The sequence below is a fragment of the Trachypithecus francoisi genome, unplaced genomic scaffold, assembly GCF_009764315.1.
Source record: "Trachypithecus francoisi isolate TF-2019V2 unplaced genomic scaffold, Tfra_2.0 Lachesis_group20, whole genome shotgun sequence".
NCBI classification, from domain to species: domain Eukaryota; kingdom Metazoa; phylum Chordata; class Mammalia; order Primates; family Cercopithecidae; genus Trachypithecus; species Trachypithecus francoisi.
The window spans coordinates 9,530,675-9,530,970 of NW_022681466.1; positions in this window are offsets into that span (position 1 = coordinate 9,530,675).

Consider the following 296-nt stretch of genomic DNA (forward strand, 5'->3'; position numbering starts at 1 on the left):
TGCTCCAGTGATGGTTGGCGCATCGCTCTGGTCGCGATCCTTGCCTGCTGGGCTCACTTGTGTGGTGTAAACGCCTTCTGGGCGCAGGTTCGGGCTGGTCAAAGGCAGGGAACGGATCAAGCCCTGGCACGGTCCAGTTCCTGCCATCTGGGGCTTGGCCAGCAGAGGGCGCCCCCACACCAGCTGAGGTTCCCCTGACCCAGGACGGCGCCTGGAGCTTGCCCCAGGACAGCGGGACAGGCCCTGGGCACGGTGCTCAGGCTCCAGTCACAGGCACAGAGCCCCAGGGGACAAGC